Consider the following 25,448-nt stretch of genomic DNA (forward strand, 5'->3'; position numbering starts at 1 on the left):
TTGCATTGCTGAGCTTGTTTAGGGAGAGGAGCAGAACCTAAACTGTGCAATGCGTTATTTGGAGGCAGAGACTTTGCTTCCAAAGTCTAGCTAATAATGATAATTCAATTTAATGACTGACTATGTGACCTTGGGCGGCTCAAGTTCTTAGGAGCTCAGGTCTCTCATCAACTGTAAAACAAAGAGATGTGGTCATTGAACAAGATGATCAGTAAGATTCTACTCATTTAACATTTTCATGGTTTCTAAAGTATCTTTATACACTAAACTAGAAACTATAATGCAGCTTATTAAAATTGAGAAAATTTTAGGAAAAGAATACTCATTTTTAACAAGGATTGCCTACCTGAATGTTTTGGATAAAATCTTTCAATAACATCACATGCAAAATAGGGATAAAATTCAAGCTTTTCTTAAGTGAAGTGTGAAGAGCAAAGGGCGAGAAAGAGAGTGACATATCTTCATAGGAACATAAATTTATATGAACATAAAATTGTATTTAATGTCAATGATGATGAGGTCTAGTTTTGCCTTGATATCAACTTTACCTTTTTGTGTTCCCTTCTAGCTGATATGTATTTAGCACTGCACATGTGCCAAGTGAATCACAGTGAATTACATTCTTCTTAAAAGGTTTTACTCAGTCATAAGATAAATACGAGGAAACATTTTCTTCCTCAGGGTCCAGCATTACTAAATATAACTAATTTCTCCACTTTGTGAAGGAAGAGCAAATAAACTGAAATGCAAATCTATCAGGTTATGTATGTGACAAAAGGCCTTATCTGACAGGTGAATTCCTTCATTTTCTGTTCATTTATAGACCCCAAACGATTAATGTTTTTCATAGGAATTCATTCCCAAATCTTTGATATATATATGTATGTATGTATGTATGTGTGTGTGTGTATATATATATATATATCTCAAACCATATAGAATGGTATAGATGCAAGTAATCTTTTCTGCCCTGTTTACTACCCAAAAGTAACTGCCATAAATTTGGTGCTATAGCAATAAACTTGAAAATAAAAGTTACTTTCTTTTTGATAAAATAATTCAACTAGAGATGACATAAAATGCTTTATATTTAAGCTTGGAGAGATACCATGCTTTTTCTTGCTCTAAAAAAGATCTGATGCTACTGACAAGCATCTGACTATGTTTATATAACAGGAAAGAACTGCCTTGCAAATGGCTACACAGATTGATAGTACCACGACTAGCTTCCAGATTTTCTCTTGCTCTTCGTTTGCTGAACTGAGCTGCATTTCTGAGAATTTCTCCATCTCCCTACCACACTTAAGGTTATAATGAGAGTCATCTGCAAATATGGCTGATTTTTCAGGGAAAAATGATTGGCCTTATTTTGTAGGTTTTGCTGTATGGATACCATTTTGGAGTTTAGGATTATAAGAATTGTTTAGCCATATTAATAAGGAAGTGTAAGACACTTCAAAAATGTACTAAAAAATTAGAAGTCCTCTTTATTCTCACTCTAGGAGGAGTCAGTAGGAGACACAGCTTACCTTTTCTCTGAGGAGAAAATTGTCATCTCCTGGACATTCTCAACAGGTACATGTATTAGATATTATAGATTTTAGTCCACTAATTATTGTCAGTATGTTGTCACATCAGGGTTTTCAATGAGGCTTTCTGACTTAGAAAAAAGAAGCAACATTGCCTTTGAAAGATAAACTAAAAAAGCAGAACTTAGTTGATCAAAGCAGATATATGCAAAATAACTTGAAAAAGGCAGAATGGATTCAAGAACTGCTAATGAACTATTTGCAGTTGAATTTGTTATTGCAATAATATAAATACTTTTTATTGAAAATTGTACTCTACTACATAGTAAACATGACACATAACATGAATGTTTGCATATTAATATGAATATATATATATATGTACATTATACAAGGTCCTACTGTTAATAAGTGACAGAACCAGGTCTCAAATTCAAGTCAAATTCTACTGGCTGTTCTGCTTATCATATGCCAATGAGAAGGAAATTTGCTGACCATTGAAACATAGATGTTACACAGGTTTTGAAAACAGATCAAATCTTAGCCAAGCCCTATATTGGCTGCATTATTTTTTTTTTTTTTTTAATTATTTATTTATTTATTTTTGGCTGTGTTGGGTCTTCGTTTCTGTGCGAGGGCTTTCTCCAGTTGCGGCAAGTGGGGGCCACTCTTCATCGCGGTGCGCGGGCCTCTCATTATCGCGGCCTCTCTTGTTGCGGAGCACAGGCTCCAGACGCGCAGGCTCAGTAATTGTGGCTCACGGGCCTAGTTGCTCCGCGGCATGTGGGATCTTCCCAGACCAGGGCTTGAACCCGTGTCCCCTGCATTGGCAGGCAGATTCTCAACCACTGCGCCACCAGGGAAGCCCTGGCTGCATTATTTTATGGGGGGAAATAGTATGCAAATACTTAGTATACTGCTTGGCACTACAAAATGGAGAGTAAAATAGGATTACTGAAGCCATTGAAACACCCTTGCAGGGGGAAAAAAGGCATTAGCCTATGAAATGTGAATTTTTTTCCTGTTGGCAAGATTATCTGATTGTGAAAGTAATGAATCAAGTCATATTATCCTAATGCCCCCAATATGTGAATCGATTAAAAATCTCTTGATTCTGATCTGCTCTCCCCAAACAAGCTTCTGAATTTGATTGGCTGCATTTACAGGTCTACCTGTAGGGTAAGATTATGATGTTCATACTTATATAAGTATACCGGCCCACATGAAAGTTATTTTCTATTATAAACTCATCAGTTAATGTGGTGTTTACATATCAGTTTTGTGGGTTTGATTAATTGATGTGAGGAATGGGTATCTTTGATAAGCTGAGCTCTCCTTAGTGTGCTGTTCAAATTAGGATTCTCAGCTTCTCCGCCCAGGTGGAGCCCCTTGAGAAAGAGTCAACCCACCTCCTTTTGCCTCCATATCCCCTCTCCAGCCTCACCTTCACCCTCAGGTACCAGCCATGCTGAGGACTTGTATGGCAAAGAGCCATGCTCTACCTCAGCTCTGGTCCTCACATGTACTATTTCTACTCTTCAATTCTGTATTTCTTATTCAGCTTTGGAACACATTCTAGGCATTGTCTCTTCAAAGAATACATCTTTGACCTATTTATTATGTGGGTTAGAGCCTCCTCCCATGTGTTTTCAGTCACTTTGTGCATAATGTTATTATAGCAGTTGCCAGCACTATTAGCTCCTTGAACACAGGCAAGACCTTACTTATCTTTGAATCCCAGAACTGTACTTTGTCATTTAGTGGGTAACAAAAAATTTCTCTTGAATATATTATTAATTGGGAATCCCTAGATCCTGGCATAAATTATAGATAGTATCTTGCTCAATGCAGAATCTCTAGGGCCTAGCTATTTATTGAATTTTTAGTAAATACTTATTAAGTAAATAATCAGAGATGACATTTATGGTTGTATCAAAGGAAAATATTAAAGGTTTTTTTTTTTTTTTATCTCTAAGCCTTTGGTCAGCATGGTCAGCATTCTTGGTGCCTAGTTATTATTAGAACAAAATACTATTTACATTTTTGTTTCTTATATTCTTTCCTTAGAGAAAAACAAACTATTTATTTTTTAAAACAATGAAGCATATGCAAGTTTGTTCCAGAGTTATAACAAAATCAACATAATTGAATGATAGACATGGAAAATCAGAGCTGAATACAGGGACAGAAGATTGAGTAAAAATTTGGCAAGATGCCCAGACAAATCTCAGTTTACAGAAGCAGAAATGAACAGACAATTAGATTCTTGAATCACATCTTTGAGTTGATCTGTTTTTCTTTCTCATGTGTGTCTCAGTGGCATGTGGGAGAGAGTATGAATAGGTTGGTTTGCAGTCTCTGCAGTGAAACTGTTCAATTAAATATTTAGGAGGTCTGTCATGAAGTAATTGTTTATAAATGCAGGCAACACAAATGAGTGTGTTGTAAGCATATGTAAATGCAAATGTAGATAAAAGGCATTGCTAATATGTGCAGAAGGGAAAATAATTAGCAAATTTATAAGGGTCAATCTGTAATTCTAATGTTAAAACTAATCCTTTGTTAATTTTAAGAAATTCCTCTAATGGGTTTACCATGCATTTTCAATGGTAAGTGGTGATGTGCTCGAATTTACAAAGCAGAAAAGAAACAAAGTGAACATTTTTAACTCTTGGGAGGCTATCCAAAACAGTGGAAGGTGTTTGGTGGCTGCCTTTGCTGTTCATAAACAATTGTATTATGCCTTGTTACTCACCGTCCCACACCACTGCTGTTCAGGCCTTTTCCCAAAATTTCATTCAAATCTTGCAGCTGCCATTTCTATGAGAGTATTACCTATACTGTAGTTACTGAATAGGTTGATTGAACTTGAGCTCTTCAGTCTGTTTCAGAAACCCATATTAACACCCTCATTGACCTCTTCTGTTGGGTGATTCTCATGTGACCGGGCCATTGCTGCATTCTTCCCAGCAATATCTTTGATAGAAAAGCCAGCTGGCTCCAAAACATAGTATTGAAATTCCATTTTTAATGCCCCTCCCCTGCGTATATCTGTTGGTCCCTAAGTGGCTTTTTCTTCTTACAGTTAATCCTTGAGAGGATGATAGAATTTGTAGGAACATATCACATAGACTTCTTGGATTTTGTGAGGCTGAACAAGTCAGATTTTAAAGTTCATGGGCTTTAGCTACATACTCCTAAAAATATTAGCCCTCACTTCCAATCTTTCTGATACAGAGTACTAAGTGTCTACATAAATGTCTCCCCCATATACTGTTACTAATATTAAAGATAACAATGATTAGCTGCTCATCATATTCCAGGCAGTGTGCTAACTTATTTACATGAATTACTTCTTTTAAGCAAGATAACCGAGCTTGGTAGTTATCGTCATTACCCTCATTTTACACATTTGAAAGTAGGCTTACAGAGGTTAAAACTGTAGTAGCTCAGAGCTAATTGGTATTTCTGAGATTTGAATCCAGACTACTTGACCAAAGAGCCCACTGTCTAAACCATCATGCTATAGGGTTCTTTTCACCTGGTGTAGGCACCATTATGAACCCCTTCACATAATGATTTTGTTACATAATTTGAACATCTGGGGACCAAATTCAATCATTAATGTAATAGACACATGTATAATGTTGGTGATTTATTAAAAACAAAAATATATGATTTTATGTATATGTGTGTGTGAGTTTTTCTCTTCAATTCATGCTGTGATTATAAGCACAAATATAAATATATGTACATATATATGCACATACACAGAAAATATGTTTTTTTGGAGAAAAAAAATTTTAAATCATCATTGATTTATGCTGACATCTTTATACTTATTTATTGTTTTTAAGTATAAAAAATAGCTCATTGGCATAAAGGAAGTGTCTATGTTCTCAATGAATCATGCAGCTTTGTTAACACTTTCTTTTATATGGGAAAATGACCCTGCCTCCAGGAGAACATATTAAGGAAGGTATATCATTGGAGAATTTGACTGCAAGTGAACCAAGTATTGAGAACACTAGCTTTTATGATATTATTTTGGAGATATATATATCTCTAAATGAGGAGTTTAGAGGAGGGTTTTTTTTTCCCCAAGCAAAATAATTTGTTAGTTTATTTTCCACATGTTCCAGTGAGAAGGGCTCCCAGGGATACAGGTAAGAATATCCCTAAGCACTTGGGCATTTTATCCCTATTTTCATGATTAATATCATTCGACTACCCTTACTCCATCTAATCACAAATATACACTATAAAGACAATTTAGGAGATTGCTAAATAATTTTTTAATTTAAAAAAAGGTGTTCTTTTTATGAGTGGTGAAAAAAAAACACTGTCTTAAAAATATAGAATTTTATTTTTCTCCCACATGAAACAAGCCCAAAGGTAGGTAGTTTAGCTGACATGTCACTCAACGGTACCATCTACCAAATTCCTTCTAACTTGTCTTGGCATTTGTCTTTCGCAAAATAGATCAAGATGGGTGCTTGACCTCTATCCATCATATCCATGGAGCATAGAGAAGGCCAATATCCTTCTTTTTGAAGATTTGTCTCTATAGCTTTGTAAAGCCTTTATTAGTCAGTTCTCCAGAGAAAAGAATCAATAGGACACACACACACATATAGAAAGTGATAAATATATACACACACACATATATATATACATATATATATATATAAATGGAGTAAGAGAGAGAGAGATTTATTATAAGATTTGTTTTTCATGCTCATACTCTTATGGAGGCTGAAAACTCTCAAGATCTTCAGTCTGAAGGCCTAAGACCAGAAAATCTGCTGTTGTAAGTTTGGGTTTGAGTCTGAAGGCAGGAGAAGACTAATAAAGACCAATGTCCCAGCTGGAAAACCATCAGGTAGAGAGAGAGAGAATTCTTTCTTGCTTAGCCTTTTGTTGGATTCAGGCCTTCAGTGGATTAGATGAGGCCCACCTACAAATTGGAAAGAACAATCTGTTTACATAGTCTACCAGTTGAAATATTAATATCACCCAGAAACACCCTCACAGACACACCAGAATAATGTTTAATCAGGTATTGAGTAACTTGTGGAGCAGTCAAGTTGACACATAAAATTAACCATCACAAGGCCCTTCTGTTTACAGCCTATTGGCTAGAAGATAGTGATAAAAAAAAAAGGATGGTAAATTTGGTCTATATCATGGAAAGCCATATACCTAGATAAAAATCAGAGATCCTATTGTTACAGAAAATTTAGACAACAGATAATGGGGCATATTTAGTAGGCTCTGCCTCTGAGGATACCCAACACTAAAGGGTAAAAAAAGAGAAAGGAGTTTCCTAGATGAAATAAAATGAATTTAGCTCTCTGAACTATGGAAGGTAATATTTTATATCATTTAAAATAATAATTATTTTCAGCATTTGTTGATATTCTGATTTTGTGAAAATTGCAATAGAGTCAAAGTTTTGTCATTCTGGATTAAATTTTTGAAAATTTCTGCTACTATTTGTGCTATTATTTGAGAGATATATTACATACGATTTACTATTTTTAAAGTGATAATGAAATACTTCATTATATATATATTTATATATTTATATATAAATATATATATATATATATATATATATCTTGAATCATGAGCTTCACAGTTTATTTGGGGTGGATACAAGTTCTTTTAAATAGAATTGGTGGTTTTCTTTTTCTTCTTCAGGAAAGTTTTCTCAGAAAGTAACCTTCCAATCATTTGCCCACAGATTAAGAGCAAAGGAGCCAGAGCTGTGAGAGGCAGGTAGCATTCAGGCAGGAGCATAACCACTCAGTATATCATCAATCACCCTATCCCAGGTGTTCAGGAGGGTGTCTCATTTGATCTCTCAGTTGTTCAAACTGTCTCCAATGCAGATTCTCTGCGATTCAACATCTCCAGAGAATAAACCTATTTTCTTCTGCAGAGCTCAAGGAAGAGCAATTGCCTATTTGCTTAGACTAATGGAAAAAATCTTGGAAGCTACTTGCTACTAAAAACAAACTTGTAAAAGATCTTTTGTGTTTAACCTCACTTCACACCCAGAAAGAGTGAATTACAAGGAGTAATTCAGAGGTTATTGCACCTCCAATTCTTGAAACTTGCAATGATTCTGCAGCACAAATAATCACGTTTTTTATTGGCATCCTTTAGGCTGTCATGTTCTGGCTTTTTTATAGAGAGTCAGTTACTATTCATGTACGTGCTTTCCATATTACAAAATTAGCATTGTAGTGCACTATGTCTTTTTTTTTTTTGGTCTTATATCTTTGAAAAACACTTATGGATCTGGAAAAAGAATGGTTATTGTTGACTTCCCAAGACCGATTCCAATGGATTCTTTCCAGTGACACTTTCTTGATGACCATGCACCACTTTCCAAAAATTCTATTCGATTGATTTTTGTGATCTTTCTCTTTAAGCACCTCCCATTCACCATCACTTTCTTACTCTCATTTGTTTCTCTATCTCCTTTCTGTCTTTTAGTTTCTTTGTCTTTCTGCTGGTCTTTGGTGTTCACTGAAATTCTGACTTTAGTCAGTCCTAATCCCAATTTTACATCTTGAGTAATCCCATTTCTCTAGTTATTTTTACTACCAGTTGTATAATGGTGCCCCCCCCCAAATCTGAATCTCCATCCCTGACTGAATTCCTAATCTTCACATGCATATACCCTCTTATGTGATAGACATTTCAATCCTGCTAAACATTTCAATTTGGGTGTCCCATAAGAAGCTCAAATTCAATATGTCTAATAATGAATTCACCATCTCCTATACCACACATGTTCCTTCTCAATGGTACTGCAGTTCAGTTGACAGCAGTACTCATTCATTCAAGTTTAAAAAAAAAAAAGGAAATCAATCAAGATTTCCCCCTTTCTCTCTTACTATCATATCCATTAAGTTGTTTCCTACTTAATCTTTGACTTATTTCTAATTTCCCACCTTACTTTAAGCCCATTCCTTCTAATCTAGTTTTTAGATTTATCTGATACTGTCTCTTTTCCTTTGAATTCATCTTGATTATTGCTTTTGAATGAACTATCAAAAATTTAAAACTGACAACTTTACTACCTCACTCTAAATACTCAGCGCTACCCACTACCTGTACTCTATAAAGATCACACTTCCTAGAATAGTATGCAAGAACCATGATTACTAGCCACTATCTCTATTGCCTCATCTTCCATAATTCTTCCCTGATTTCACTCCAGTGGATGAAAACTTACTTGAGGTTTCTTGTAAACTTGACACTGTTTCATATGCAAAGGATTTATTTTTTAATGCATTGTATCCTTTGCAAGAATGCCCTCCTACTTTTCTTCAGCTAACTTCTAAGATTTATCTAGACTCAATATAGCTTCCAACTCTAAACTGTCTTCTCACATCTCTCAAGGATGAAATGACTGGTCTTTTATTCTTCTCTTATAGCATCCTCTATCTCTGTTTACAAAATAGCTTGTTCACCAGTGTGTACCACAATGTTTTATATTTCTTAAAGGAAGAAACAATGTCTTATTCATTGGGAGAGCCTCATTATCTAGTGGTTCCGGGAAAATAGTGGGCAAAAGTAAATCTTTTGTTGAATTACCAAGAAATCCTTCTAAAACTTTGCATTATTTAGCTTATTTTCCTTCCACTTCTTTTCAAATATTTTCAAGTAGAGAATTTCTTTTTGCAAATACACATGTTTTCACAGCCATGGAAAATGCTACTATACTCTAACTCATGATGAAGTTATAGCTTAATGCTGATTTAGATAAGGTAGATTCTATTTTGGAACTTGGGTTTGGAGACATTAATTTAACCCTCCAGCTCTCCAGTTTCTGTATTTGTTAAGTGAAGAAATAGTACTAGATGAGCATCAAAGAACTTCCTATAAGTTCTAAGGATATATAACTTGCTATTTGAAAAAAATGCCTTCTAGAAGCTTATAAACAAATAGTCAGTTATGGATATCAGTAACAAGTGAGAATTTTTCTTTCCCCTGTAAAGCTAAAAGATGGGCAGAGTGTCAAGCTGAACATCTTGACACAGTTCCCACTATCCATGAATGTGCCTTTAACTATGACTCCATGATAAGGAGGTATAAGTGAGACCATTTGTTTTCTTTATATCTTTTGTTAGCTTTGAGTTATAACCAAAGTAATGTGTTTATATATTTTTTATTGAAAGAAATGGTATTAAGAGCTTCATTTTAGTATAAGCAATGATATTTGGTTACTTGGGAAAATCATAAAGTAAAATTTAGGACTAATGAGGTGTATTTCCCAAACTGAAACAGTTTCAGTAATTTATGAATCATCATGACAAGATTTCTCTTGTGACCAATTCACAATTTAACTCTGCTACAATCTATTAGAGATAAAAACAATTTCCTAGGGTTTTAATTTATCCTGCATATTTTTAATTACTTACAGCTGTAGCCAAGCTGATTCTGGATGAAGCTGAACATAGAATTAAAGGAAGAAATAAGAACTCCAATTTTATTCATTTAAAAAATATAATTTGGACACCATAATATATTTTGTCAGGCTCAAAATGAACTTAGAAGCAGCACTCTCAATTGTCATGAAAGTAGCTGATGAACCAAAGAGAATATAGGAAGTTATTCTCAGTCCCACTTTTGTGAATTCAAGTTTTATTTATCATCATCTCAATTTTATATCATTAATGATCTTGTTCTTTTTCAAGCAGAAATGCATGAAGTGAATTACTTTAGTGTGTAATGAACCTATGCATCATTCATAGATAATCTTTCAGATTTAACAGAGCTCAAGGGGTCTTCAAAAAGTTGACATTTTAAATTGGTACATGTTGAATGGTTTCAAAGATGATGCAATGATATCCACATTTTAGATTATAGTTGTTTTCTCAATCTCTATTCTCTTCCATTGTTATGGACTTTATTTCTGGTGTATGTGTGTGTGTGTGTGTGTGTGTGTGTGTGTGTGTGTGTGTGTTGTGGAATGTGATCTCCCCAAATAGGAAATCCTTCTGATGGAAATGTGGGCAGGAAGGAAAAAATAAGCTATTAATGTCAGCATATGGCAGTTTCCATATACTCTTGATTTTTGCTTTATAACTCCTCTTTAGAGAGGCAGTATAGATAGTGTATTCGTTTCCCAAGACTGTTGTAACCAATCTCCATAAACCTGATAACTTAAAGCAAAAGAAGTACTGTAAGCCAGAAGTACAAAATCAAGGTATTTGTAGGGTCATGCTCCCTCCAAAGGCTCTAGGATGGAATATTTCTTTGCCTCTTCCAGATTCCGGTGGCTCCAGGTGTTCTTTAGCTTGTGATTGAATAACTCCAATCACTGCCTCCATTTTTACATGGCCTTCTTCTCTTCTTCTGTCTCTTATAAGGACATTTGGAATCAGATATTGGGCCCACTAGGTTAATAAGGTAATTCAGGATGATTTAATCTCAAAATCATTAACTTAATTACATCTGCAAAGACCCTTTATTTTTCCAAATAAGATAAGATCACATTCAGTTTCCATATGTATATTTATATTTGAGGAAGACCGTTATTCAACTCATTAATAATTAGGCTGAGTACCCAACTATATAACTAGTGGGAAATATTATCTACTTCTCTAGATTTGGCTACCAAGTTTGCCATGAATGTCTTTACATGAAAGAGGTCATGGAGAATTTCCTGATTGCTCAGGAAAATCTCTACTTAAAAATAGACTTGAGGACATGGGGAGGGGGAAGTGTAAGCTGGGACGAAGTAAGAGAGTGGCATTGACATATATACACTACCAAATGTAAAATAGATAGCTAGTGGGAAGCAGCCACATAGCACAGGGAGATCAGCTCGGTGCTTTGTGACCACCTAGATGGGTGGGATAAGGAGGATGGGGGGGAGACACAAGAGGGAGGGGATATGCGGATATATGTACACGTATAGCTGATTCACTTTGTTATACAGCAGCAACTAACACAACAATGTAAAGCAATTATACTCCAATAAAGATGTTTAAAAAATGTAATTGACTGCTACTTATCTTGCATTTATCTGATGCATTCAGTGTTGATCCCTCTACTTCCCCTACCTTTCTAAATGCATCTGTCATTCATGGCTTTCTCTTTGTTTCATGCTGTTCATTTCTTTTTCCCTATTTCCATTTCATTTTCTCTCTTTGGTATTTCCTCCTAGTTTTAGGATCATAGGTACATAGACTAGTGTAGCTAAGAATAATAGGAAGAAACTTAACTGCTTGTGTAATAACTTCTGATTCAAATCCAAATCATACTGTAGTCAACTTTTCAAAGAGGGAGAGGAGTTTAAATAAAATGTTTTATTACGTATATACACAGTAAGACCAAGTTACAAAGAGAGGGATTCTTAGAGCAATTAATGGATGGAGACTAAAAGGTATAAAATAAGTTTATAAATTCTTATTTAGAAATACATGAGCAATGAAGACAGATTTGTATCAAAGAGAAATTATGTGAATGCTAGAACTGTAAAGAGAAATGATGTGCAAAGCAAATGCAATGAGGAAGAATAATTGCACTTTACCCTTCCAAATGAAGAATTCCAAAAGGAATTGATAAATTCATAAATTAATGCATTTCATTCAGTGTCAGGTATATATATAGATTTTTTTCACTTCTGCAAACATTGAGCACCTACTGTAGACTAGTTACTCTTTAGTATATTCAATCTGTTATAATCACAGAGAAGCCATTGTGTTGTTTCCCTGACATGGGTGTGATAACCCAATGCTGCAAATTCTCAGTTCCGTGGTTTACAAAATAGATAAAATATGGCACATACTAAAAAAACAAATATTGAAATTCAAACACATATGTAAACATAAATTCTAAACAGGTTTGTAAATGTCAAATTGTACTAAAGGGAAAGTATACTTAGTTCTGGAAGTTTGAAACTTACTTAAATGTCAGAGCTTTGCCTATTCTCTCTTCAGGACTGTTTTTATTCACAGTGTGCTTTTTGTAACTTTTTTTATTGGAGTATAATTGCATTACAATAATGTGTTAGTTTCTGCTGTACAGTGAAGTGAATCAGCTATATGTATACATATATCCCCTCCCTCTTGGACCTCCCTCACACCCCCATCCCACTGATCTAGGTCATCACAGAGCACCGAACTGAGCTCCCTGTGCTATACAGCAGGTTCCCACTAGCTATCTATTTTACACATGGTAGTATATTTATATCAAACCCAATATTCCAATTCATTCCACCCTCATTTTACCCACTTGTGTCCACACGTCTGTTCTCTATGTCTGCGTTTCTATTACTGCTCAGCAAATAGGTTCATGTGTACCATTTTTCTAGATTCCACATATATGCGTTAATATATTATATATATTTTTCTCTTTCTGACTTGCTTCACTGTGTATGACAGCCTCTAGGTACATCCATGTCTCTATGAATGACCCAATTTCATTTCTTTTTATGGCTGAGAAATATTCCATTATATATATGTACCACATCTTCTTTATCCATTCATTAGTCGATGGACATTTAGGTCATTTCCATGTCCTGGCTATTGCAAATGGTGCTGCCATAAAAATTGGGGTGCATGTGCCTTTTTGAATTATGATTTTCTCAGGGTATGTGCTCAGTAGTGGGATTGCTGGGTCATATGGTAGTTTTATTTTTAGTTTTTTAAGGAACCTCCATACTGCAGTCCACAGTGGCTGTATCAATTTACATTCCCACCAATAGTGCAAGAGGGTTCCCTTTTCTCCACACCTTCTCCAGCATTTATTGTTTGTAGATTTTTTGATGATGGCCATTCTGACTGGTATGAGGTGATACCTCACTGTAGTTTTGATTTGGATTTCTTTAATACTTAGTGATGTTGAGCATCTTTTCATGTGCCTCTTGGCCAACTGTATGTCTTCTTTGGAGAAATGTCTATTTAGGTCTTCCACCCATTTTTTTTTTTAATTAATTAATTAATTAATTTATGGCTGTGTTGGGTGTTTGTTTCTGTGCTAGGGCTTTCTCTAGTTGTGGCAAGTGGGGGCCACTCTTCATCGCGGTGCGTGGGCCTCTCACTGTCGCGGCCTCTCTTGTTGCGAAGCACAGGCTCCAGATGTGCAGACTCAGTAATTGTGGCTCACAGGCCCAGTTGCTCCACGGCATGTGGGATCTTCCCAGACCAGGGCTCGAACCCGTGTCCCCTGCATTGGCAGGCAGATTCTCAACCACTGCGCCACCAGGGAAGCCCTTCCACCCATTTTTTAATTGAGTTGTTTGTTTTTTTGATATTGAGCTGCATGAGCTACTGGTATATTTTTGAGATTAATCCTTTGTCCATTGCTTCATTTGCAAATGTTTTCTCCCATTCTGAGGGTTGTCATTTTGTTTTGTTTATGGTTTCCTTTGCTGTGCAAAAGTTTTAAGTTTAATTAGGTCTCATTTGCTTATCTTTGTTTTATTTTCATTATTCTAGGTGGTGGGTCATAAAAGATATTGCTGTGATTTATGTCAAAGAATGTTTTTCCTATGTTTTCCTCTAGGAGTTTTATACTGTCTGGTGTTACATTTAGGTCTTTAATCCATTTGGAGTTTATTTTTGTGTATGGTGTTAGGGACTGTTCTAATTTCATTCTTTTACATGTTCAGATTTCCCAGGAACTTTTATTGAAGAGGGTGTCTTTTCTCCATTGTATATTCTTGTTTCCTTTGTCATAGATTAGGTGACCATAGGAGCATGGGTTTATCTCTGAGATTTCTATCTGGTACCATTAACCTGTATTTCTGTTTTTGTGCCAGTACCATACTGTCTTGATTACTGTAGCTTTGTAGTGTAGTTTGAAGTCAGGGAGCCTGATTCCTCCAGCTCTATTTTGCTTTCCCAAGATTGCTTTGGCTATTCAGTGTCTTTTGTGTTTCCAGACAAATTGTAAAATTGTTTGTTCCAATTCTGTGAAGAATGCCATTGGTAATTTGATAGGGATTGCATTGAACCTGGAGATTGCTTTGGGTAGTGTAGTCATTTTCACAATATTGATTCTTCCAATCCAGAAGCATGGTATATCTCTCCATCTTTTTGTGTCATCTTTGATTTCTTTCATCAGTGTTTTATAGTTTTCTGAGTACAGGTCTTTTTCCTCCTTAGGTAGGTTTCTTCCTAGGTATTTATTCTTTTGTTTGTGATGGTGAATGGGATGTTTCCTTAATTTTTCTTTCTGAACTTTTGTTTTTAGTGTATAGGAATGCAAGAGATTTCTGTGCATTAATTTTGTATCCTGCAACCTTACTAAATTCATTGACTTGTTCTAGTAGTTTTCTGCTGGCAACTTTAGGATTTTCTATGTATAGTATCATGCCATTTGCAAACAGTGACAGTTTTACTTCTTCTTCCAATTTTTATTCATTTTATTTCTTCTTTTTCTCTGATTTCCATGGCTAGGACTTCCAAAACTATGTTGAATAATAGTGGTGAGAGTAGACATCCTTGTCTTTTTCCTGATCTTAGTTGAAATGCTTTCAGTTTTTCAACATTGAAAATGATGTTTGCTGTGGGTTTGTCATATATGGCCTTCATTATGTTGAGGTAGGTTCCATCTATGCCCACTTTCTGGAGAGTTTTTTATCATAAATGGGTGTTAAATTTTGTCAAAAGCTTTCTCTGCATCTATTATTATTTAGTTTGTTAATATGGTGCATCACATTTATTGATTTGCATATATTGAAGATACTTTCATCCCTGGGATAAATCCCACTTGATCATGGTGCATGATCTTTTTAATGTGTTGTTGGATTATGTTTGCTAGTATTTTGTTGAGGATTTTTGCATCTATGTTCATCAGTAATACTGGTCTGTAATTTTCTTTTTTTGTGTGATATCCTTGTCTGTTTTTGGTATCAGGGTGATGATGGCCTCATAGAATGAGTTTGGGAGTGTTCCTCCCTCTGCAATTTTTGGGAAGAGTTTGAGAAGGATTGGTGTTAACTCTTCTCTAAATGTTTGATAGAATTTTCCTGTGAAGTCTTCTGGTCTTGGATTTTTGCTTGTTGGAAGATTTTTAATTACAGTTTCAACTTCATTACTTTTTATTGGTCTGTTTATGTTTTCTAATTCTTCCTGTTTCAGTCATGGAAAGTTGTACCTTTCCAAGAATTTGTCCATTTCTTCCAGGTTGTCTTTTATTGGCATATATTTTTTGGCAGTAGTCTTATGATCCTTTGTATTTCTGTGGTATCAGTTGTGATTTCTCCTTTTTCATTTCTAATTTTAGTGATTTGAGTCCTCTCCCTTTTTTTCTTGATGAGTCTGGCTAAAGGTTTATCAATTTTGTTTATCTTCTCAAAGAACCAACATTTAGTTTTATTGATCTTTGCTATTGTTTTCTTTGTTTCTATTTCATTTATTTCTGGTCTGATCTTTATGATTTCTTCTACTAACTTTGGGTTTTCTTTGTACTTCTTTTTCTGGTTGCTTTAGGTGTAAGGTTAGATTATTTATTTGAGATTTTTCTTGTTTCTTGAGGTGACCTTGAATTGCTATAAACTTCCCTGTCAGAACAGCTTTTGCTGCATCCCATAGGTTTTGGATCATCGTGTTTTCATTGTCATTGTTTCTAGGTTTTTTTTTTTAATTTCTTCTTTGATTTCTTCAGTGATCTCTTGGTTATTTAGCAGCACCCTGTTTAGACTCCATGTGTTTGTATTTTTTACAGTATTTTTCCCCCTATAATGTATTTCTAATCTCACAGCGTTGTGGTCGGAAAAGATGTTTGATACAATTTCAATTTTCTTAAATTTTCTGAGGCTTGATTTGTGATCCAACATGTGATCTATCCTGGAGAATGTTCCATGTACACTTGGGAAGAATGTGTTTTCTTCCCCTTTTGGTAGACTATCCTGTAAATATCAATTAAGTCCATCTGGTTTATTGTGTCATTTAAACCTTGTGTTTCCTTATTTATATTCAGCCTGGATGATCTGTCCATTGGTGTCAGTTGGGTGTTAAAGTCCCCCAGTATTATTGTGTTACTGTCAATTTCCCCTTTCATTACTGTTAGAATTTGCCTTATGGACTGAGGGGATCCTATGTTGGGTGCATAAATATTTACAATTGTTATATTTTTTCTTGGATTAATCTCTTGATCATTATATAGTGTCCTTCCTTATCTCTTGTAACAGTCTTTATTTTAAAGTCTATTTTATCTGATATGAGTATTGCTACTCCATCTTTCTTGTGACTTCCACTTGCATGGAATATCTTTTTCCATCCCCTCACTTTCAGTCTGTATGTGTCCCTAGGTCTGAAGTGGGTCTCTTGTAGACAGCATATATATGGGTCTTGTTTTTGTATCTATTCAGCCAGTCTGTGCATTTTGATTGGAGCTTTTAATCCATTTATATTCAAGGTTGTTATCGATAGGTATGTTCCTATTACAATTTTCTTAATTGATTTGGGTTTGTTTTTGTGGGTCTTTTTCTTCTCTTGTGTTTCACGCCTAGAGAAGTTTCTTTAGCATTTGTTGTAAAGCTGGATTGGTGGTGCTGATTTCTATTAGCTTTTGCTTGTCTGTAAAGCTTTTGATTTTTCTGACGAATACAAATGAGATCCTTGTTGGGTAGAGTAATCTTGGTTGTACGTTTTCCCTTTCATCACTTTAAGTATATCCTGTCACTCTCCTCTGGCCTGCAGAGTTTCTGCTGAAAAATCAGCTCATAACCTTATGGGGATTCCCTTGTATGTTATTTTTGCTTTTCCCTTGTTGCTTTTAATATTTTTTCTTTGAATTTAATTTTTGTTACTTTGATTAATATGTGCCTTGGTGTGTTTCTCCTAGGGTTTGTCCTATATGGAACTTTCTGCCCTTCCTGGACTTGAGTGGCTATTTCCTTTCCCATGTTAGAGAAGTTTTCCACTATAATCTCCTCAAATATTTTCTCAGACCATTTCTCTTTCTCTTCTTCTTCTGGGGCCACTATATTCCAAATGTAGTGTATTTAATGTTGTCCCAGATGTCCCTGATACTGTCCTCAATTCTTTTCATTCTTTTTTCTTTTTTCTGCTCCTCAGCAGTTATTTCCACCATTCTGTTTTCCAATTCACTTATTTGTTTTTCTGCTTAAGTTATTCTGCTCTTGATTCCTTCTAGTGCATTTTTCATTTCAGTTATTGTGTTGTTCATCACTGTTTGTTTGTTCTTTCATTCTTCTAGGTCTTTTTAAACATTTCTTGTATTTTTGCTATCCATGCCTCCATTCTTTTTCCAAGATTTTTAATCATCTTTACTATCATTCCTCTGAATTCTTTTTCAAGTAGGTTGCCTATTTCTTCATTTATTTGATCTTGTAGGTTTTTACCCTGCTCCTTCATCTGTAACGTATTTTTTGTCATCTTATTTTTTGACGAGTGAGGCTGTATTCCTTTCTTACTTATTGTTTTGCCTGAGGTATCCAGTATTGGAATTTGCAGGCAGTTGGGTAGAACTGGGTCTTGGTGCCAAGATGAGGACCTCTGGGAGACCTTGCTCTGATGAATATTCCCTGGGGTCTGAGGTTCTCTGTTAGTCCAGCAGGTTGGACTCAGCACTCTCACCACAGGAACTCAGGCCTGACTTCCGGCCTGGGAACCAAGATTCCACAAACTGCATGGTGCAGCAAAAGAAAAGCAAAAAAAAGGAGCAGTACAATAATAAAGGATAAAAAATAAAATAAAATTAGGAATATAAAAAGTATATTAGGAAAAATAAAAATATAAGTGAGACAACTACAACAAGTAAAACAGAAGCAAAACAGAAAAAAGGAAAAGAAAGAGAGGGAAGAACCCCAAAGGATAGAACAATAACAAATTATAAAGAATAAAATAAAATTAGAAAAATAAAAACTTATTAAAAAAATAAAAATATAATGAATCAACAACAACAAGGTAAAACAGAACCACAACCAAAGAAATAAAATGGCTGGAAAGGTCTTGGCTGTGGAGGGTGGAGCTTAAGCAGGGGCTGGGTTTAGGGCAGGGGCAAGGTCTAGACTCAGGACCTGTGTGGCTGGAAAAGGTCCAGGTGGTGGGACCTTGGCAGGAGCAACTTTTAGGCATGGGGTGGGGCCTAGGGTCAGGACCCATGCAGCTGGGAAAGGTGGCACAACAGAGGGGTCCTCAGAGTGTGGAGTTTGGAGGTAAGGCCCTGCATGGAGGTAAGTGTGTGGGTGGGGTTTAGTCCCAGAAGGGTTGGAGTAGGTCTCGGAGGGCAGAGGATTAAGCCTGGGATTTCATCAGGTTCCCTGGGGCCCAAGTGCACAGGGAAATGCTGGTCACACTCCCTTCTGATCCTCTGCTCTCCCAAGGGTCTCCCCTGTCCCTGTTGACCCGTTAACCATGGGTGAGCCCCTCCGGGCATGGGAACCCCTCCTCTCCCCCAGCCACCCCTCAGGGCCACCAGTCCCATGCTGCTTCCACTTCTCCTGCTCCCCCTCCCCCCCACATTCTACCCAGTCATTAGTGGTTCCTCCTGTCACCTTAGGTGTCCTTGGTCCCCCACCAGTGCCTAATAGGTGCCTTAGTAGTGCACAGACGTGAACTCCACTTCCTCCTAGTCTGCTATCTTGACTCCACCCCCCACAGTCCACTTTTATTGAAGATTGGATAACAGTAATAAACGCTGTTAGGGAGCAATAAATAGAACTTAATATTAGAATATTATATTGTTGTGTGCTCCTACTGCAGTATGGAAAAAGAAAAATACTATGATTAATATAAACATTTTTTTCTTGCCATGATTATTAGGTTAAAGATAATTTTCAAAATTTAGCAAAGCTTAAAACAACATAAAAGTATTTCTAGACAGTTCTCATTCACATTACAAATTTTAATGAGAGGTAGGTAGTTTCAGCATAACCCTTTAATTTTTAGACTTTAGCTCAGAAATATGCACATTAAAGCTGGCATTTCTCAGAAAGGAAGAAAATTTCAAAACAAGAATCAATATATACATTTTTTCATTGTTGCCTTTCTCTGTTCCTTGAAATCTTGTTCTGACTTAAAGTCATGGCAATCTTCCACCTTTTGCTGACATGTCAACACAAGAAGACAGTGATTTCCTAATAAAGGTTTTAGCTGTCTCAAATTCTCTTTCAACAATGGGTACTTCCTTTCTGTGTATTTAATTAAGTTTGTAAGGTAATTAACTCTCTTAATCTCTAGAACTATAACTATATATGTTCTGACTTCTAAATCATAGTTCTTTTAAGCATACTTGCTATTTCTTCATTTTGTGCACAAATGTCAGATTAGGTCTTCATCAAAAGGAGTTTTGTTTCAAATGCATTAAAGTCAGACTTGTTTGAAAAGTAATTTTAAAGTCAACCAGCAGTATAACAACAGAGTTTAGCTTGCCTCTTTCCCTTTATGCTCAGAAAGTCAGAAAACCATAACTGGTGATGTTTGTTACTTGTTTATACAGTCAAATGATATCCTGGAAGCACATTGAATAATCCCCATAATGCCAGGATCCTGACAAGAGTTACTTACTGACTGGCCTCAATTTCTCTTACTCAGGAGTTGCAGAAATATATGTTTCTATAATGAATACTTTCCCAATGACTACATTGGGAAGTCTTCCTATCATTCTTTGCCCTATGTGAGACTGTATGGCTTTTCTGCTAGAAAATCCCTTTCCTTTCTAACATGAAAAGTACATAAGAATATAGTGACTCTATGAGGATCTTTAGACAGATCACTGAATAATGATAAATGGATAAACAGAACCATAATTTGTATTTTTGGAAACAGTTTACAACTTAAAATAAGTTAAAATGTTGCATAATTTTCTGTTTCCATATGGCTCATTGGAATCTCAATTATATCCATTTTTTGCTGGAAAATGTACTTCTTTAGTTCTTTGTAAGTTTCAAAGATATTTCTGGATCTCAGTTATAAGGCATAGGCTGAATCATTCACATTCTCTGAGGCTTGGGTTAGCCCACGGCCAAGGTGTTCAGAGGAAGTTCCATGAATCTTATTTTAGTCCTATCTTTGTAAAAGGCCATTAATTATCTTAATAAAATATCTGTTAATTAATAGGTAAGATGTTAACTTTTACTGCAGTAACTCAATTGAAGGAAAATACAAATGTAAAGAAGCTTCTTTGTGAGTAGTTAAGATCATAGGCTCTGGAATTAGCCCGAGTTCAAACTCTAGCTCTGCCAATTGGTAGTTGTGTGACTTTAATAAACTTTTGCTCACAGCTTAATTTCTTCATCTCTAACCTTAAGATATGAAAACTCAAAATAGTACAGGATTGTTTTGACAGTTAAACGAGGTAATGTCTATGAAGCCCTTCTTAAGTAAAATGCTTAGCACATAAGCATTTTATGTATACACATAACTATTAATTATTATTAAAATATAGTTCATACAAGAATAATATTTTAAAACTTCTCTTTAGCCCTTCATGTAAAGGTAACTAAAAATAACAGTTGAAGAAATGAAGAAATGAAAGTACAATTGTTAGAAAAGGGTAGGCATAGAACGTCTCTTTGATTAGACAGATCCTCCCAGGAACTAGAATAAAAACTTCTTATTTAAAAGAACATTTTGGCTCAGTTATTATCACATATTCTTATTCTAAACATTATTTATTTGACTTTTAAAACAAGAGCACTTTCAAGACATTTAAAAGAGAGCAAACCTAGCAGATCTGAGTGACTTTAATAACTAACTGATTAAAAACCTGAAAGAAAATGTATATTGTTCTGCTAATATTCCCCTGAATGTGCTCCTGACGTACCTTTTCTGCCCACTTTAATCTAAGAAGGTTATTCTGGGCAGACAGTTAGCATATGATAAATGTGTACTATGAGTAATTTATTATCTGTAGGACTAACTGAACAAAGATAAAGGACTTTATTTAAAAAAAAGGAATCAGCTGCTTCTGGGGTGTTTCATAGGCCTAAACTTGAAATATTAATTAACACTTTAAAGAGCTACATTTTATTTTTACATAAGTACAGAAGAAATACATCTCTGGGAACATATAAGGTCCTTTTCAACAATATATAATTTCATTTTGTTTATATAGTTGTGTTTTTCACACTTTGTGAAATTTCCCAGTGAATGCATTATCATTAATCTTAATAGGTCCCTTGCACATGCACAATTCTAGAAGTTAATAGGGAAGCTCCAGTTTCTCAAAGAATAAAAGCAAGGCATGTGGCCCACTGGCCTAAAGCTAACTATGTGAATGGCAATAAGCAGAGTTTAAATGTTTAGCATTTATAAAATTGATCAGGGGATTCATTGCCTATATCATCAGAATAATCCTGGAAGTCACAAAGAAATCCCCAAAAGTGTCATTTTCCTGCCCTTAAAAATGCCATGTCATTCAATGTGCCATATGGTATTTATATCATTTTCTTGGAGTTTTATTGGCTTGATCTGAGCAGAAAGATCCTGAGATGTATGTGGATGCAGCACAGGGTTGAAATGATGGAACTGTGTCTGAGGCAAAATTTAAAAATAAGTGCTTGTAAATTATTGTAAACCTATATATCTAAGTAGAAGGTTTTATGGCCAAGAGCTTAAAAGTGTGTTTTAGATAGATAGATAGATAAAGAAAGTATTGACAAGATACCTAGATTATATCAGAAAATTTTACTTACACTCAGTGGTAATTCCCTGAGATAAAATTTATGTATTTTAGACATGTATGATTGATATATTGATATATATATATATATATATATATATATATATATAAATTTGCATATAAATTAAAGAATTTATTTATGCCTACTAGAGAGATCAATAAATGAATCACTTCCATAAAAATATGTATTTCCATCTTAGAAAGGGCTAAGAAAAAGTTTAAGGCATTGAAAGGAATTAGCGCTTTCTCTTATTTCAAATTTTGAGCTGTGTCTTGAATAAAAATATATTTATGGAATCATGAGGCTGATTTCAAAACAACCAGTACCTAAGAAGTTGGATCATTATCTCATTTAATTCTTGCATCTAAAAATAATTATGACAGTTCATCAGGTTACATATATTTTTAATAGTAAGACAGAATGAAATAAATTTCCCTTTCATCTCAGGATCACAGTTAGGCCAGAGATTTCTCTTAAAGGCAAAATGGCTTCCATGACTAGACCTCAACACGTGGATTTTTCCTTTGTTTTTTATTATGCAATCTTCATAGTGGTTTTTAATTGCTAAATTTCAATACAATTTACTCACATAATTGAAAAAGCATTTAATAAGAGATTTTATATGATACCTGCAAAAATGGAAGACATCAAGTCTTTAAAAAAATACATAAAACTTTCATTTCTGTGTAGGTTTCCAGCTTTCAGATTTAGTTTAACAGTTTTGTTTTTTGTTTTTTGTTTTTTTTGCTCTAGTGCTAAATGTAACTCAGTCATTTAAAAGACAATATAAATGACCCTCTCTGCCAGGAAAATATTCCTCAAAAGAGATTAAGGGGGAAAAAATTCATACACTTGATTTCGCTAAATAATTCTCTAAAAACTACTTAATACAGCAGTAAAGATTGGTCCAGATGGCTCTGTTTGGCTGACACGGTAACTCTTCCAATAACTATAGACATGAGATGATGATTCATTACTATATCCCGTGGGAGATTTAGTTTTCTTAAAGTGGAATCTTATTTAAAAATAAATTAAACCAACTCAATCTCTCAAATTCAGGACTTCTCTAAGGACTTGTAGGAGAGAAGATAAGGGTTTTGTAGACACATTTTAATGGAATGTTAGCTTACATAATAAGCCTTTAAAAAATAATATACTATATTTTTTAGAGCAGTTTTAGGTTCACAACAAAATTTAGTGGAAGGCACAGAGATTTCCCATATACCCGTTGTCCCAACATGTGCATAGCCTCCCCCATTGCCAACATCCTTCACTAGAGTGGTACATATTTTACAATTGATGAATCTACACTGAAACATCATTATTGTCCAGAGTCCATAGTTCACATTAAGGTCCACTCTTAGTTGTGTATATTTTATGGATTTTGACAAATGTATAATGGAATGTATTCACTATTATAGCATCATTCAGAGTAATTTCACTGCCCTAAAAATCCTGTGTTTCAACAAGTATTAAGCTTTTGATAAGAATTTTTTCTCTAACGTTTTCAAGTTTTCTGAAGTAGTCAAAAATGTCTTATTTTTCCACAAGTGTAGTTATGAAGAGGATACTTTTTTAGGCCTTATATATACCAGACTGGGTATGGGAGAAGCTGGTAATCCAGAAACATCAGTAGGCACAGACCAAAAAAGACCCAAGAAAATCTTGCTCTCTCTAACCAAAGGAGCAGAAAAAGGGGCAGCCTGACAAAACAGAAAACTTAATAGTCACTCTACTCTAGACAAACACTGTAGAGAACATCCCCACCGTCTCTAGCAAAGGCAAAGTGGAGATCTACATTTTCACCCTTGAGGGTTTTACAGGCATCTCCCGCCCCAGGATGTTGTTGAGGAAGAAAGAATGAAGAGCCAGGAGTTTCATACCTGCTGAGTTTCATTCCAAGGTGGTGTCAGTGGAGACTGTGAGGGAAGCCTTGACTTTTAACTCCACCTGACTCCACCAGTAGGGGCCGCCTACCACTCCCTACTGGGTGGTGTCTGAGGAAACCAAGTGGAAAACTGGGCCTTTACCACACATAAACAGTAATAAGGCCACTACCTGACTGCCATGTCAGGGAAGGCCATGTAGGTAGGGAGCAGTAACAAGGTGTCCCCCCCATCTCAAATAGGTTAGTATCAGTGTGGCTTAAATTACCATCTCCACCCAGTAGTAGGAGAAGCATGCTCTCATGTCCAGTGTCAATAGAAACTTATTGAGAAACATGGCCTTCACCTCCCACCAGGCAAAAACTGTGGCCTCTCTCACTAGGAGGTGTTGGAGGAAGCCTGCTAAAACACAAGATTTACATAAGATCTATGGTTTCATAACATAATACCCAAAATGTCCATGTTTCAATCAAAAATCACTCGTCATAACATGAACCATTAACATTTCCACTTGAATGACAAAAGACAATCAACAGATGCCAGCACGGAGACTACACATATATTAGAATGATCTGACAAGAATTTTAAAGCATCCATTATAAAAATGCATTAATAAGCAATTAGGAATATGATTAAAACAAGTGAGAAAATAAAAATGAAATAAGAAGATGTTGGAATCAAAATTAAATATAAAATACCATTTATAATAACTCAACAAAAATGAAATACTTAGCTGAAAATCTATGAAAAACATGTAAAGGACTTGTGTGCTAACTTGTAAACTATAAAAGAAAAAAAAGACCTAAATAAATGAAGAGACATAACATGCCCATGAATTGGAAAATTCAAATACTAAATATAATTCTCCCCAAATTTATAATTAATATATAAATTATAATATATAAATTTATTTATGTGAATATATGTATATCCATGCCATTCTTATGAAAATTCTGTGAAAAATTTTTGTAGGTATAGACAAGATTATTCTAAAATTTATTTGGAAAAATAAAAGTACTAGGATAGCTAAAACAGCTTTGAAAAAGAACAAAAACGTGGAAGGGATATCTCTAAGAAGTTTTAAGACATTCTATAACTATAGTAATCAAGTTTGTGAAGTATTGGAAGAGGGATAGACACATACATAGACCAATGGAATAAAGGAGTGAACCCAGAAATAGTCCTCAGACGAGTACAACCAACTGATTTTTTCTTCACAAATAATTCAATGGAGAGAGGATAACCTTTGAACCAATTGGTGCTGGAACATTGGATATCCATAAGCAAAAGCAAAAATTTTTTTGTAAACAAACTAACAAACCTTTACCAAATCTCACAACTTACACAAAAATTCACTCAAAATGAATAACAGTCTTTGTAGAATAGAAAACAATAAAACATTTAGACAAC

Source organism: Eubalaena glacialis, chromosome 10 (assembly GCF_028564815.1).
Source record: "Eubalaena glacialis isolate mEubGla1 chromosome 10, mEubGla1.1.hap2.+ XY, whole genome shotgun sequence".
Taxonomy (NCBI): domain Eukaryota; kingdom Metazoa; phylum Chordata; class Mammalia; order Artiodactyla; family Balaenidae; genus Eubalaena; species Eubalaena glacialis.